General features: G+C 44.6%; 1 protein-coding gene across 5 annotated transcripts in view; it reads left to right on the top strand.

The window, feature by feature from the left end:
* Positions 1-16657, top strand: part of LOC144691807 (cell adhesion molecule DSCAM) — a 545084-nt gene that overhangs the window by 134391 nt on the left and 394036 nt on the right. The gene's annotated exons all lie outside the window — the stretch shown is intronic.

Raw genomic sequence — 16657 nt, 5'->3', positions numbered from 1 at the left:
AAATCCAAATTGACTTGCTGCTGTAGGAATAACATTTACCCAAGGCCTTTCCATACTATATAATAGACTCCTCGTTGCTCACATGGCATAAAATGTCAGGCTGTCGTAATAGAATTTTACTGCTACTGTGGGAAGGAGAAGTGGCCATTTCATACAGCAAAATGTGATGTTAGATTAAATTCTTTTCAAAGCCGCGTCTCAGTGTAATGTGCCGCATTTGGAGGGCAGGGGGAGGTGAGAGGGAAGTTTAACCCTTGTCCTGGACATTGTGAAGTGGGATATTAGTGCATAAACACTTACGGTATTCCTTCATCCACCATTTTGCTGGAGGCCTCAACTTTCTTATTTTAGTATTGCTGCGAAAAGAGACACGTCGAAGCTTTTTACCTTGTACTCATCAGGACACTTCGCAAGAATACCAATATAAGGTGAAAACCATAATTTATACTGTATGTAAAGAGAGTTCTGATTGGTAGAGACATTGCCATGGTGAATGCACCAGTGATGGCGGCTGACAGTTAACTGCCAAGCATTGCTTGAAATTTAAACCAGGCAGTTTGAGATCCTGATTGGTCAAGGCATTGCCCTGAGGAATGAGTCAGCGAATGGCTGTCACTTGTTTTGTTTAGCTGAAACAGGCGCAATGTATGTACATGTCTTTTCTGTCTGCAAAGAACAGGGCCCTGTGTATTAATATATATAGCTTCCAGTACATACAAATGCGAGCCCAATTGACAATTTTAAATTGGTTGTCAGCATAATTCTTAGCACATTGAGGAGCACTGTCTTCACATACAGTATAAATTGTTGTTTTCCCCTTATATTGGTATTCTTGTGAAGTGTTCTGATGAGTGCAAGACAAAAAGCTTCAGCGTCTCTTTTTTCAGCAATTCTCAAGTTCTGTAGTGCCAAACGACTATTTTTTATTTTAAGCTGGCTAAGCCCCACTAAAATAAGTGAGGCGCAAATATCAGCTGAATGCATTAAATGATAACATTTAGAGAAAGAGACAAGGCTGTCTTTTCAATGGCGCGTTTCATGACCTCAGGATGTCCCAAAGTGCTTTACAGCCATTGAAGTACTTTTAAAATACAATGGTCATTGTTGTAATTTAGGAAATGCATCAGCCAATTTGTGCACAGCAAGCTTCCACAAACAGCAATGTAACAATGACAGGTTTAATTATGTTAGTTGAGGGAAACATATTGTCCAGGAGAGAACCCCCCTGTTCTCCTTCACAGTGGTGATGTGGAATCTCTCAGATCCATCTGAAAGGATAGATGGGGCCTCATCTGAAAGATGGCACCTCTAACAGTGCAGCACTCCTTCAGTACTGCACTGGGGTGTCACCCTAGATTTTGCGTTCAAGTGGCTGGAGTGGAGGGGAGGGGGTGTGCTGGGTGGTGGATGGTGGAGGGGGAGGAACTCCCTGCCTCTATCCATAACCTTGGTGGGAGATTACTGTAACTGCTGGCAATGGGGTGAATGGCTGACAATATCTATTGAATAACATTTTTTGAGGATTGAGTTAGTTTCTTGCTGAAGATGCAGCAGAGGACACAAGTAGACGTACCCCACACAATTTCAGAACCAATGAACCTGACCCGACCTGAATTTACAAATACTGAAAATATTCCCTCCCCAAACTCAAAATTCAGATGAGTTTAAGAACAGCCTTACATCAGTTCCAAGATTATTAATTTAAGTTAAGTTGTAAAATTGTGCTTGATTAATGTTTCCACATCACCTGGAATGTAACAATTTTCAGGATTGGAAGATTATTATACCCACGAGTCTTATCACTTTTTCATAGATCAACTTCATTGACCCCTTTTCTCACCACATCTCTTAATTTTCTCTTCTTTAGAGATGAATCTAATTGCCCTTTCAACTGATGTATACCATCAACTTCAGTGGGCTTTACTTGTAACTTATTCCAGGGATCTGTTATCCTTGGGATTTGTTAAGATCCCATCTCTCTTCGTTCATCACTTCAGGTGTTCCCTGGAAATGTGGCTTACGTCCCATGAGTGTTGTGGTGGGACTAGGGTGGGGGGTGTGTGGGGGTGGGGGACGTGTTGGTGCATGGTGTGTGATGTGGGTTAGGGAGGGGGGAAAATAGAGGAGTTTTTTCAGTGCAGATATCAGCAGGCTTTGTTTCTTCAAACATTGATATTAATGAATGGGAAAAATTCATTCGACAGCTCAGCTTGTGATCCTTGCTGTAGATGTTGTTGGGTGGTGGATACTGTTCAGTAGGTCTTAATGAAATCTTTAAGTAGGTTAACTGTATGTGTTAACTACAAGAGCTATGTACATAGATACAGTAAAGGGATCAAGCTAGGAGTTGTCTCCATGCTTGCTTGTGTACATGGCTCTGTCCAAATCTAGGCTAACCCCTAGGTGCAAGTTATGTGTTCTCTTACATCACTGTGTGGGTGGTGCTGTACTCAGTCCCACATTAACCCTATGTGTGCCAGATCCTTATACTACAGTAGAATGCACCAGATTTGATTCTGAGCCTGAACTACATTAGCTAATCACGTCTGTAGCACTGTTGGGCTACTCGCACTCAGCCTCAGCATCCCCCCCAACCCCCAGAGTCCTAATCAATGCACGTGGTCTCCGCTGGAAATCTGTGCGTGGAAATTCACATTTTCATGGGACTTACACAAATCATCACCATTTAGGTGAGATACTGGAGGGTAACTGAGGCCCAGCCCTGCTTCTCTGACTGGGGAGAAGTTCTTTAATTACTTCTAAAAAGAGGAAGGAATAATCCATTTTTAGAAGCTTTGAGAGGAGGATAAAAAACTACCATGAAGCAATGTGTGCAGTTATCCAAGGAATGATATTGGAAGACGATCCATGAATTGAAGCATTTAATCCATTTTTTTTTTGACAGGAGACTACCCCTGACGATAGAAGTACAATTTGGCACAGCAGACATAAATTAAAATCATTTTTGTGTTACCATCACTTGTGGTGTTTTCATTTTTAAATCCACTTTGTGGTCATCCTAACCCATGTACTACAATTTGCATTTAGGTAGAGCCTTTAGCCTAGTAAGACGGCCCTAATGTGCTTCACAGGAATGTTATTTTTTTTATTCGTTCACAGGATGTGGGCTTCGCTGGCTGGGCCAGCATTTATTGCCTATCCCTAGTTGCCCTGGTTCAAGGGCATTTAAGGACATTGCTGTGGGTCTCATGTAGGCCAGGCCATGTAAGGATGTCAGATTTCCTTCCCTACAGAATATTAGTGAACCAGGTGGGTTTTTAATGACAATCGTTTCATCATTAGACTTTTAGTTCCAGATTTTCATTGAATTCAAATCCCGTGGCAGGATTTCCTCCCCAAAACTTCTTTGCTATACTCTCCTCCTTTAATACGCTCCCTAAAAACATACATCTTTGAGCAAACTTTCAGTCACCTGTCCTCATATCTGTGGCTTGGTATCAAATTTTATCTCACTGGGGAGGCGATGGTAGGATTTGAACCTGGGTCTCCGGATTACTAGTCCAGTGACAGAACCAGCACGCCATCACCTCCCCAGTGAGATAACATTTGATACCAAGCCACAGATATGAGGACAGGTGACCGAAAGCTTGGTCAAAGACGTAGATTTTTAGGGAGCGTATTAAAGGAGGAGAGTGAGGCAAAGAAGCTTCAGGGAGGAAATTTCAGAGTTTGGGCGCTGAGGCAGCTGAAGGCACAGCAGCTAGTGGGAGGGTGATGAAAATCAGGAACGCTAAAGAGGCCAGAATTGGAGGAGAGCAGAGATTCAGAGGGTTGTAGGACTGGGTGTGGGTTACAGAAATGGAAAGGGGCTTTGTATAGCCTTGACCAATCTCTTTCGCTGCACTTACACCATCTAAAAGGTTGTTCTCTCCCCTCAGCCCATCTCCCCCATGTCTAATCTTGCCAGTATCCTCTGCAAGCAAGCTTTTGCTGGACTCTGGAGTTTAAAGCACACAAGGAAAGGAGCCTCCTGTCTGCACTTGATGGGTTGGAGTGACTGTTGACCCATATAGCAATAAACCACCATTCAGGTGGCTATCTGCTTCAAGCAGATAACAATGTGACTCTCTCGCATAGAATACTGTGCTCAGGCTAAAAAGCAGTTCAGCCCTGCATGGGGGGGAGCTTGACATAAAATCCACACCAGACCACACGTCATGGTTTAGGCACCAATGGAGGATGGAAGAAAAGGAAGGGATAATAAGGGTTTTCTTTCTCAAAGCAAAATGGCTAACGAGTCATTCAACTGCAGAACACGGGATCAGGAATATTCATTTTCTCGTCGGCTCAGAGCCGGGGGGAGAATTGGACAATGGGGTGAAAATGACTCGTTCATTGTAATCCCTGGCAAAGATGTTGTGTTTATTTCTAATTTATTTTCTTTATTAACAAAGGGCTGTACCGCTCATTAATGGGTGCCCACATGGGAAGGTTGCAATCCTTTTATAAACAGGACAGCAGCCTTCCTGTAGATTTACAGCAGTTTCTTTTTTTGTTCCCCGAACATTATAACATGACTATAGGTTTTTTTTTTAGGTCATTCATGATGATTTAAATTCTGTCGGTTGGGTTGCTTTCCTTTAGCGCTTCCCTTTTGCCCCTACCGTAGGAACCATGTTGAGTGTCAAATGACCCCTGACTTCGGCAATGTGGGGGCCTGGGAAGTTTTGACTTATTGCCCCCTCGGGCTACCAGTGAATATTGCGGTCGAAGCCCCGTGACATTATGGGGCAACCCATCTGGCTGGTTTTGGCAAGTGACCCTGCTGCCTGTTCATGAAGTAGAGGACAGTCAGAATGGAATGGAACATCAGAAGGTGAATCTCCTTGCCGATTTTTAAATGCCCCCAATGCCTCTGATTTATGTTCTGCAGCCTGAGTTAAAACTACCCTTTCAATCTTGTGCGTTGAACACTTCAACAAATTAAATTGTATTTATGTTACAGATTGATCAACATGGAATGTTCAACAACATAGGCATATGGTTTGAAATTAGGCTGCTTGAATTTTAACTCGTAAATAAGCTTGTGAAGAACTTGCATTTACACAGCGTCTTTCACAACTGCCAGATGTCCTCAAGCACAAGACTACCAATGAACTACTCTAAAGTTTTGCCGCTATTTTTATGTGTGAGTTTTCTTGTCCACGCTTTGAACGGGGTGTAAATCTATTTAAAATAAATGAGTTAGCACCTCTTTTACAATAGTAATGTTAGGGATTTCATACAAATAGTCGTTTGGTGGTACAGAATTTGAGTATTGCCGAGAAAAGAGACATGTTGAAGCTTTTTGTCTTGCACTCGTCAGGACACTTTGCAGGAATACCAATATAAATGGAAAACAACAATTTATATCAAAATTGATATCTCAAAAATTTGAGCAACAGGTGAAGCTAGCTGTTTCACGCTGCTACTATACAGTATCAAACCAAGTGGTGTTCACCACCCACAGGATGTTGCTGTCAAGCCAAAAAGATGTTCTGTGGTATATGAATTTCAGTGCCAGAGTGATGCTAGGTATCTAGGCCGTACATCCCAAAGACTGGCAGATTGTATCAATCAGCATGTCCCAGCCACTTTTTGCAATGGGCAGGGCACAGACCATACCCAACCAGCCTGTGCTTGCAAAACTCAAAACACAGTGTCCAACATTTGACGTGATTCTGTGATTGGACAACATTTGCTAAATAGTCCTCATGGCGCTAAGAATTATGTTGACAACCAATTTAAGATTGTCAGTCAGACTCACAGTGTGGTGCATTTGTGTGTACTGGAAACTACATATATTAATACACAGCGCCTTTTTCTTTGCAGGCAGAAAGATCATGTACACACATTGTGCCTGTTTCAGCTAAACAAAATAAATGACAGCCATTCGCTGACTCATTCCTCAGGCAATGCCTTGACCAAGCAGGGTCAAGCTGCCTGGTTTAAATTTCAAACAATGCTCGGCAGCTAACTGTCAGTCACCATCACTGGGGCATTCTCCATAGCAACACCTCTACCAATCAGAGTCCACTTGCCAACCTATCAGTACTCTCTTCTCGTATGGTATAAGTTGTGGTTTTCCCCTTATGTTGGCATTCTTGCAAAGTATCCTGATGAGTGTGAGATGAAAAGCTTCGACTTGTCTCTTTCTTCAGCAATTTCATGCAATATGTTAAACCTTGCATGCCTAATTTTAAGGCTGGTATTCAAGACCAGCATTTATAATATACGCATTTTAAAGGCTAGTGCCATATCTTCCAACTGTGTCCTGTGCACAAATAGAATCATACAGCACACCTTTCGGACCATCATACATGTATTGGCTCTTTGAAAGAGCAATCCACTTACTTCCACCTCTCTGCTCTTTCCCCATTACCCTGCAACTTTATTTTTTTCAGGTCTATCCGTACTCTTCCATCATCTGCATAGAATTTCCACCTTGGGAGCAATTTGTACTATTCTTTCTTGAAAACAGCATTCTAAGTTCTTTTTGGGTTGGAATTTGGCTGCACACTCAACCTGAGACACCAGAGGCTGGGGTGGAATCCTGCTGTGCTAGATTTCGACTCCTTCATTGAGGTTCATTAGGGGGTTGGGTAGAATGGATGCTTCTTTAACCTGCCCACACTTATCTGGGATGCGTCTGGAGATGTTCCCCAGGCTACACCAGGAAGCCAGGTAAAGGCTTGAGACGTTCACACTTGCTGATACCAGCCCGAGCGAACCCCATTATGAAAGAAAAATGGACCAAACAGCATTTGATTCTAGGCCTGACTATGAGGGAGCAGCCAGGTGGCCCTGGTACAGAACCCGCAAGTTGGCAAGCAGCTGTTCTGATCTTCTACCTGTTATGATTCCAGCTGATGTCACTACTGGACAAGCCTGATCCCAGGGTGGAACCCAACTTGATAGATCCTAACTTTTATTTTTTGTTTAGTAATGTGGAGGGCGGCTACTGAACAGAGTCACAGGAGTCAGCTGATGAGCTTTTAACAAAAGAATAAAACATTTATTTAACAAGAAAAGATAAACTATATTACGATACTCCTTCACCCACACCTGTACCTTTACAGATATGTACAGATTTGTAAGGATAATACAAGTTACAAAAGCTATCTTATAATCTAATGTTCTCAGTAAGTACACAGTCCATGTAAACCAATAGGCAACCTGTGGTCAGACAAACCACACTCTGAAACCATGTGACAGATGCCACCCCAAACAGATGCTATGAATCCCTCATCAACTCCCCCCAGATGCTTGTCACACCGTGAGCCAACCGGTTTCACTGAATTCCATCTGTCACATGAGGGTTTCTAATCTCCACTCTTGAAGAACTTGCTTTAGAATCTTCTCATAAACGACGCTTTCTCTCGGGTGCTTTCCACAAGGGTCCACCTCCAGGGTTTCAAACTCTCTTTCTGATGTTCCTCTCCCCTGGCTCGCCCACGTGCATTCAAGCTTTGCCTTCCATGCACTCTCAAATGCACAGCCGTGGCGACAGAACACTAGTCCTGTGTAGTAAAGAATTACTACAAACCTTCGGCTGTCTCCTTGGATCTTCTGGCTTCTTCAAGTCCATTTTGCTTTAAGTTTGCATCCTGCAGCTTTCTCCCTTTAAGCTCAGAGCCTCCCTCTCTGCTCTTTACTTTCACTTCCGCTGAACAGGATTTTGTTCCAAATTCCTGTTCTTGTCCTTTGACTTAACTTAAAGGGTTTTTGGGGCCTTTCTCTTTTTCCTTTAGGACCTGCTCTCTGCAGTTCCCTCTCCCAGCAGACTGCTGACAACTTGGTATCTCCCTTGAGATCCAGAACTCATTGACATTCACTGTTACTTTAACTTTAGAGCAACTCATCTAAGATTCGTAAACTTATTTTCCTCACCAATCTACTAGTGTGTCCAGCTGGAGAGACTTAAACTGCTTCCTTCACCTTAGAGCATAATCACCAACTGAACTCAAAACGCTTTCTGTTTTTCCATCTCTGTGTGGGCCTCCAGGTGCTAGGTAACAACCTAGCTTTTTTTTCTACGTTGTGTTTGTTTCAACTTCCCTTCAAAAGTCATAAGACCTATTAAAATGCAGGCATCTTTTAAAGTGAAACTAAAACTCAAGTCCCCCCTTTCTTAACACACTAATACAGAAACACAAATCAAACTTAAATTTAAAGCTAAAGCTCATTCCTAACACTCACAAATACAAATATAACTTACTTAAACTACCTCTAGTTCCTAACAAACCTAGTGAGCAGGTTGGGTGTCCATGTAAAAGAAAAAAATAAAGACTTGCATTTCATGTCTTTCACAACCTCAGGACAACCTAAAGTGCTTTACAGACTGTTGCAATGCAGGAAATGTGACCGCCAATATGTGCACAGCAAGCTCCTACAAACAGCAATATGATAATGATCAAATAATTTAATATTTAGGTGATCATTAAAGGATAAATATTGGCCAGTGCAGTGCACTGCTCTGGCATGAGCATGAGTCCCTAATATGACAATAGCCACAGCAGACTCTGGGATAGGGTTAAGGTAGGAACAAGGCAATACACTCTAATACCAATACCAGGGACGCTGTGAGGCTCCAAGACTTGCAATGAGTTCAACAGCATGTATAGACCACAGCAATTGTTTATTGCATTATGAACCTCCTGAAGATCCAGTATCAAGCTCAAACATGTTTTTATTTTAGGGAATGTTTTTTGTGCTAATGAAGGGAAGGGTTTTCATGACAATGGAACATACTTCCTGTGCAATGTCAGAATTTCGGGTGTGGTAGCTTAGTAACACATGGAGGAATATCCCTCCACCCAGACCCAGACTACAAACCCCAGGAAGGCAGCTCTGCTGCTACCAGTGGGACACTGCTGGTACTCCTTATGCCTTCTTTTAGGAAGGTTGCCAATTTGACTGGAATTTCAGGCAGGGGGTTGTCATCCACTAAGAGCTAGATTGCATTTTACCCAAGTCATTTGACTTCAGAGCTTTTGGAGCTAGCAGAGGGAGAGAGACAGAGAGAAGAAAGAGTTTTGTCTGGGGACGGAGGTAGGAAATGGACTTGGGCCCTGGCGTTTAAAGGGGCAGTGTCCTTGCACGCTGTTAATGCCCGGACCGCCATCACTGAAATTGCAAAGCACAATTGATTTGTGGCTTTGTCAAACCAAAGTAATACATTCAGCCTGTTTGGTGACCCACAAGTGAGCTCATCACTGCTTACGATGTGCTAAGCTGGTGTGCAGTTCCATTTACGCCATGGGGATGTGCTTTAAATACACTGTAGAAAGTGATGCGTAAAGTTAAGTGATAAATCGCTCGAGTGTATAATTGTGTTTATTTTTCACTCAAGTGAATTATCACTTGTCTAGGCAGGGAAAGTAACATTCACTCCCATAGTATTCCTTTCAGTGATGAACCACTTACTCTAATAGCTGTAGCTTTGTGCAAACAAATTGATATTAATGCGAATATATTTTGAAGCTAATACTAACACAGTTTGGAGCCAGTGAGAATTAAATAGGTATCGTAGCTGTTAGAAAGTCGTTAGCATGGATTTCCAGCCCGATGAACCAGTGCACTCACTCCTCAGATCATACTAGAAAATGTCACTGTCAGGATAACATTATTGCTCCACTGAGTTTCGCTCGCCATGTTCTCCTATGTTCCAAATATGTCACGCATATGATCTTCCTCTTCCTTGCATCCACACTGCATCGAAATTGCCTAATTCCTACATTAGTTCATTATTTCATTCATTTAGATGTCAGCCTTAATTGGCTCAGTGGCTAGTAGTCTTGCCGCTCACCCAGGAGATTGTGAGTTTGCGGTTCCATTGCTGAGATTGAGCACAGATTCCTGACTGACATTCCAGCACAGTATGAAGGGAGTGCTGCACCGTTGAGGGTGCCGTTCGGTTGAGATGTTAAGCCATGGCTCCATCTGCCGTTTCAGGTGGGGGGTAAAAGATTCCACAGCACTGTTTCAAAGCAAAACAGGAGAGCTCTCCGGAGTTTCCTGGCCAATATTTATCCCTCAACCAACATCACTAAAATAGCTGCACTGGGCATTATCACATTGCTGTTTGTTAGACTTTGCCATCAGAAAAATGGCTGCCCTGTTTTCGACATCACAGCAGTGTCTTTACTTTGAAAATTCCTAATTAACTGCAAAGTGCATTGGGGTATTCTGAAGTTGCGAAAGGCGCAACATAAATGAATATTGATCTTTCTTCCAAGGAAATAAAAACTGTGGCTTGGAAGCTTCTTGTCATCTGATAGATTTGTCTCTTAGCCTCCAAGTTCCTGATTCCTGATGCCTTTCTGCCAGAATCCCATCAGTCATATTGAATTGATTTTAATCATGACAGCAATCTCACGGGGCTTTCCCGCTCACTCCATTTACCCGATTCAAGTCCTGTGTTAAAATCGGAGCTCGGGTAACTGAGATCAGTAAAATGATTCAAATTATGTAGAAGTCTACCTGTGTAGCTCCTCGTGATGCTAAGGTAATGCCTTGATGAATGTCCCACAATTATTCAGAGCGTATTGTCTGCTGTTATGAAGGCAAAAGAAAAATTGCTCTGCTAATCTCAGTAATGGTGACCATGACAACTATCAGTTGCTGTAAAATCCTATCTGGGTTCACTGATGTCCTTTAGGGAAGGAAATCTGTCACCCTTACCCAGTCTGGCCTACGTATGACCCCAGACCCACAGTAATGTGGTTGACTCTTAACTTCCCTTGAAATGGCCTAGCAAATCACTCAGTTCACGGGCAATTAGAGATGGGCAACAAATGCTGGCCTTGCCAGTGATGCCCACACCCCATGAAAGAATAAAGAAAAAATAATAACTTAAAAGATCAATTTATGTCTAAAATTTATGTCTTAAAAACTTTTTAGTCCCAAATGTGAGCAACGATGCCTTGTGTTGTATATAGCTGCTTGCCTCAAGAAAAGTGCACAATGCAGAAGAATTATGTATACAGCTGAAGCGAACCACTGTGAAACTCTGTGTGGGAGCCATGTTCAAAGCTATAATTATAGTGAGGCTGTTGTTTTTATGTAACTTCTCAGTTGCAGCGGGAGCCTTAAGCTGCACGTGGAATGTCAGAGCGAGAGAGGAGCTCAGTTTTCATTTAATATTCAGGAGCTTTAAATCAACGTTAGCAATCAAAAATAAGTCCAACCCTAACCCTTTCCACCTCTTCCCCGAATAAGCCCAGGAAGGCTCATTGAAGATTTTAAGGAAAACTGCCATCCTTACCTGGTCTGGCCTACATGTGACTCCAGATCCACAGCAATGTAGTTGACTCTTAACTGCCCTCCGAAATGGCCGAGCAAGCCACTCAGTTCAAGGGCAGTTAGGGATGGGCAACAAATGTTGGCCTTGCCAGCGATGCCCACATCTCATGAAAGAGTAACAGAAAAGGCGGGCTCTCAGGGGAGTCCCTGGGCTGTTAGTTAATCAGTGCCTCATCAAGGGAGCTGGCATCCATGGGGGCACTGAAAGCCACTCTCCTGCCCTTGTTGCTGAGCCCTCCCCACACCCCCCGCCAACACCCCACCCACTCCCCCGCCAACCCAACCCCACCACCCCCCCCCCCCCCCCATCCCACTCTCATTCACCTGTGGCCTGGGTCCCTCAGTAACCCTCTCCCTGAGTGCGTAGCCGGCAATGGCCGCCATCTTTCCTGGCGTTGCCTGAAATGCACAGCTGCCCTTTGATTAGCCAGCAGCACTTGGGTGGGGGGTGGGGGTGGGGTTTGGGTGGGTGGTGGGTGTTGGGGGGGTGGGGGAGAGGAGGGGGATCTCTGCTCCTGGGGTCCTTGATCCCAGGGAAGAAACACCGCTGTCCATCTAAGTGCCTGTTTGGAATTGAATTCGGTGAGCCTTCCCGAGAAGGGGGTGATGAGGGCTCTTGCTGACTCTCCAGGCAGTGGACAGACGTCTGTCCCCTGTGCTAAATACAGCCCCATATGTCTAAAATAATCTTTTTCCTCTCAAGTATGCTGCAGTTACCACATCCCTTGTCTCAAAATACCACAACAAAAATAACGAACAACAGCTTTGGAATCAAAATGCATCATAGTCAATTTCCTTTCTTGTTTGAACTTGTGTTTAATTAAGACCAATGCAGTTCATGGCAAATTCTGTGACCATTAACCTGTGAAGTTGGAGCTATTTGCATCTATTTTCCTGCTGCCTTGTTGCACTGATGCAAATTATTAGTAAGAAGCTTTTGGTACAAATCCCTGCTGATCACTGTATAATGTGCTGTTTAACTAATACGTACAGATGTTTTGGCTGATAAAGAAGGGCATTTCGGCCTCATCTAATTTCCAGGCCGGATTTTTATAATAATCCATGGGTGGAGTGTCCCGCGGGACAAATTTCCTCAATCTTCTATCCAGTTCTTTTAGTCGAGTTTACATACGATGTGTTGTATTCATTTAATTCAAGATTTTTGGGCTGGAAGAGTCAGTGAGGTTGAGCATCACAATTATGTTAGGGCTTCGGGACGCAGGGACTGTTTCCTGAGGGAAATAGAAGCCAGGGTACAACAGCTCTGTTCCCTCCCACTCCCGTCGACTACAATGCCCCCTCTCAACCCTCCCTCGCCACCCCAATACACGTACAAAAAGTGGCAGGCTACACAGGTGGGACTTTGGTTTAACCTCTTAGGCATAATGTCAGAAGCAGTGTATGTCACTGTATTTAGTATCCTGCCAACGCAAGGTGGCCGTGCAAGATGGCCGCTGATGCCTGACTGCACGTGTGCAACAAGGCCGCGCATGCGCAGGATCCTGTGTCGTCATTTGCAGGAGAGACAGTGCCGGTTGGAAGCTGTTCACCCAGATTCTGACCCCCGCAGTGGGTGGGCAGTCGGGGGCAGGTGACCTCCCCACAGGGGAGGGTCCTGATCCCGGGGATCAGGACGGGGGAAGGGAGGGAGGCTTCTGATTCCTGAAGCCGTTCACTCAACTTCTGAGCCCCGCTTCTTCTGAGCAGGCAGTAGGGGCTTGGCCTTCCCGCAGTTTCTGAGGATCTGGGTGGAGAGGGAACAGAGGCCTCTGATCCACCTGGTGATGGCTGAAATTCCGTCTGCAGCTCCGGGGTTTGTTTCTCCCAGCTCAGCACATTTAAGCACCAACAGGGTGGGAAGATGATGGAATACAGGCTTAACTACACACCTTTCCTTCCACACCACTGAGATATGCCGCTATGACAAGATGGTTTATTGGAAGAAAGACTCCTTCCCAATAGAATGGGGAAGAAAAGGCAAGAAAAAGACAAAGGAAATCAAATAGGAAAAGAAAACTTGGGACCCCGGAGAGATTCTGCTGCCCACGCTGTAATATTTGCAATTCCAGGGCCAGTGATCTTCACGCATGTGCCCTGCTGCACGTTGCCCCCTTTAAAGATGGCGGCCATGCATGCACCCTGCTGCACATTGCCCCCTATAAAGATGGCGGCCGCATATACAGCTGTGCATGCATGGCATTGGCAGCAAACGCAGCCTTTAGTGTAAGCTTTAAGTGAAAGAACAAAAAGGAAGACGTGCATTTTCTGCAGCACTTTTTGCATCTGGGATGCCCCGGAGTGCTTTACAGTTAATTAATTGCTTGTGAAGTGTAGTCACTGTTGTAAAGTTGTAAACACAGCAGCCAATTTGTGCACGGAAATGGCCCAAAAGCACCAACGAAATGAGGACCAGATAATCTGTTTTTAGTGCTGTTGGCTGAGAAATAAATATTCTCCTGGACACCAATGAGAACCCCTAGCTGCTCTTTTTTGAAATAGTGCCATGAGATCTTTGACATCCACATGAGAGAGCTAACAGGGCCCTCAGTTTAATATCTCACCTGAAAGACAGCATCTCAGGCAATGCAGCATTCACTCTGCACTGCACTGGAGTGTCAGCTTAAATTATGTGCTCAAATCTCTGGCCTGTCACTTGAACCCACAATCTTGTGGCTCAGAGGCGAGATGCTACTAACCGTGAGTGTACTTCTGAGTGTTCTCACTTAGGGTGATCATTGTTCTTGTGTTTGAAGCTGATGTCACACCTGAGTTGAACAGAAATGGCATCACAACTGAATTCACCCAGGTCAACTTCTCAGCAAGTATCCCAAAATAACCCAAACCTCCCTGTCGCTTGCCATTTTAACACTGCACCCTGCTTTCTTGCCCACATGTCTGTCCTTGGCTTGCTGCATTGTTCCAGTGAAGCCCAACGCAAACTGGAGGAACAGCACCTCATCTTCCGATTAGGCACTTTACAGCCTTCCGGGCTGAATATTGAATTCAACAACTTTAGATCTTAAACTCCCCCTCCCCCCATCCTCACCCCGTTTCCTCCCCTTCCCTTTTGTTTTTTTTTCAATAATTTATATAGATTTTTCTTTTCCCACCTATTTCTATTATTTTTAAATCTACAACTAATACCTTGTCAGTCTTTCCACCCCACCCCCACTAGAGCTGTACCTTGAGTGTCCTGCCATCCATTCTTAATTAGCACTTTTCTTAGATAATATCACCACCTTCAACACCTCTTTGATCCTTTTGTCTGTGACATCTTTTGATTATCTGCTCCTATCACTGCTTGCTTGTCCCTACAACCACCCCACCCTCAACTTCTCTCCCCCCGCCCCCCACCTTAAACCAGCTTATATTTCACCCCTCTCCTAACTACACTCAGTTCTGTTGAAGGGTCATGTGGACTCGAAACGTCGACTCTTTTCTTCTCCACCGATGCTGCCAGACCTGCTGAGTTTTTCCAGGTAATTCTGTTTTTGTTTTGCCCAAAATAACAACCCTGATTAACTTTTCCCAATATGTGGTAAAACAGAGGCCAGTTGTGCAGTTTCAGCTGCTGTACCAGTATCCTAACTCTCACTAAATCCCATTCATCCACAACTTTTGTATTCGCTGACCTACTCCTGGTCCAACATCACCTCAAATTTAACATTCTTAGTTGCCTTCAATTTCCTCCATGGCCTCACCTCTCCCTACCCCTGTCATCTCCTCCAGCTCTACGATCCTCCAAGATCTCTGTACTCCTCCAATTCTGCCTTCCTGCAAATCCCCAGTTTTCATTGTTCCACCATTTGAAACTGTGCCTTCAGATGCCTGTGACTAAACATGTCAAGATGTCAAGTGTGGCTCAGTTAGTAGCACTTTTGCCTCTGGCTCAGAGGTTAATGGGTTCAAGCCCCACTCCAGAAACTTGAATACGAAAACCTGAGCTGAGACTCTGGTGTATTAGTGATGGAGAGTTGCAGGTGCTAACTTTTGGATGAGATGTTAAACGAACGCTCCTTCTGCTCTCTCTGATAAATGTAAAAGATCCCATGGCACTATTTTGAAGTAGGGGAGAGGAGCTATCTATCCCTGGTCTCCGGGTCAATATTTATCCCTCAATTGACAAGAAACATATTGGGCCATAACTTCTGAGCTCCCCAGCATTGGATTGGTGGGGGGGTCATACCCCAAAGTTGCACTGGGGAATCATCTCGGAACTTCACAGGTAAGGGTTTCCCCTGGGGAATTGTCTTGCACTGGGAACCATTCAAAAATGTGATTTAAATCACCAACTTCAGGTGGCTCTAACAGGTTTACATCGATAGTTACTCAGAAAAGGAAGAATTTAAACCTCTGCTAATACCTGAGTAACTATTGTAAAGACCCAATCTGACCCCCCCATACCGCAACTAACCCCACCCCCCGACCCCCATGGGATTCCCCCCAACTGCACAGGACTCCTCCCCCAAAAGCCCCCACCAACCTGAGCCAACCACCACCCCCCCTCCACCGCCCCTCAGGGCCGACTTGCTACAACACAGGACGACTTGTGTACCAAACAGCATAAGCAGCAAGTGATAGACAGAGCTAAGCGACTCCACAACCAACAGATCAGATCCAAGGTCTGCAGTCCTGCCACATTCAGTCGTGTATGGTGTTGGACAATCAAACAACTCGCTGGAGGAGGAGGCTCCACAAATATCCCCATCCTCAATAATGGGAGAGCCCAGCACATCAGTGTAACAGATAAGGCTGAACCATTTGCTACAATCTTCAGCTAGAAGTGCCGAGTAGATAATCCATCTCGGCCTCCTCCAGAGGTTCCCAGCATCGCAGATGCCAGTCTTCAGCCAATTCGATGCATTCCACATGATATCAAGAAACGGCTGAAAGCATTGCCTACTGCAAAGGCTATGGGCCCTGACAACGTTCCGGCAATAGTGCTGAAGATTTATGCTCCAGAACATGCCGTGCCCCTAGCCAAGCTGTTCCAGTACAGCTATAACACTGGCATCTACCCGGCTATGTGGAAAATTACCCAGGTATGTCCTGTACATAAAAAGCAGGACAAATCCAATTAGGCCAATTACCGCCCATCAGTCTACTCTCAATCATCAGTAAAGTAATAGAAGGGAGTCATCAACGGTGTTATCAAGCAGCACTCGCTTAGCAATAACCTGCTCACTGACACCCAGTTTGGGTTCTGCCAGGGCCACTCAGCTCCTGACCTCATTTCGCCTTGGTTCAAACATGGACAAAACAGCGGAACTCCCGAGGTGAGGTGAGAATGACTGCCCTTGACATCAAGGGTGTTTGACCAAGTGTGGCGTCAAGGAGCCCTAGCAAAACTGGA

This window comes from Cetorhinus maximus, chromosome 16, assembly GCF_964194155.1.
Source record: "Cetorhinus maximus chromosome 16, sCetMax3.hap1.1, whole genome shotgun sequence".
In the NCBI taxonomy this organism is placed as follows: domain Eukaryota; kingdom Metazoa; phylum Chordata; class Chondrichthyes; order Lamniformes; family Cetorhinidae; genus Cetorhinus; species Cetorhinus maximus.
The sequence above is the reverse complement of the archived record's forward strand: the minus strand, read 5'-3'. Positions and strand labels throughout refer to the sequence as shown.